Source organism: Pteropus medius, unplaced genomic scaffold (genome assembly GCF_902729225.1).
Source record: "Pteropus medius unplaced genomic scaffold, Ma_sr-lr_union100, whole genome shotgun sequence".
NCBI lineage: Eukaryota > Metazoa > Chordata > Mammalia > Chiroptera > Pteropodidae > Pteropus > Pteropus medius.
The window spans coordinates 1-346 of record NW_024340721.1 but is presented as its reverse complement, the minus strand read 5'-3'; the positions used below and the strand labels follow the sequence as shown (position 1 = coordinate 346).

Genomic DNA, 346 nt, shown 5'->3' with positions numbered 1-346 from the left:
ACTGGGAATAGTATAATGATCAAAAGTTCATATAAATTTATGAAGAACTCAGGGAAATACCCAGTAAAAGATCCCAAACTTAAAATCTGTAAATGTGACTAATCTTTTGAGGTAAAGTCATTGCAAATGTTCTATGTAAAGTCCTTGCTGCCACTGTTAAAATAAATATTCTAGCTAGCCAAATGAGTCATTTTTCTCAACTTGCATGGTACTTTAAGAATTTCACATCTTGTCTATGGCCATGCCACCCTGAATGTGCCTGATCTCGGAAACTAAGCAGAGTCGGGCCTGGTTAGTACTTGGATGAGAGACCATCTAGGAAGACCAGGTGCTGTAGGCATTTAAA

General features: G+C 37.6%; 1 pseudogene; it reads left to right on the top strand.

Annotated features, from left to right (window-relative positions):
* The first annotated feature begins 231 nt into the window (after window positions 1-231).
* Window positions 232-340, top strand: LOC120581654 (uncharacterized; annotated as a pseudogene).
* Window positions 341-346: the final 6 nt, after the last annotated feature.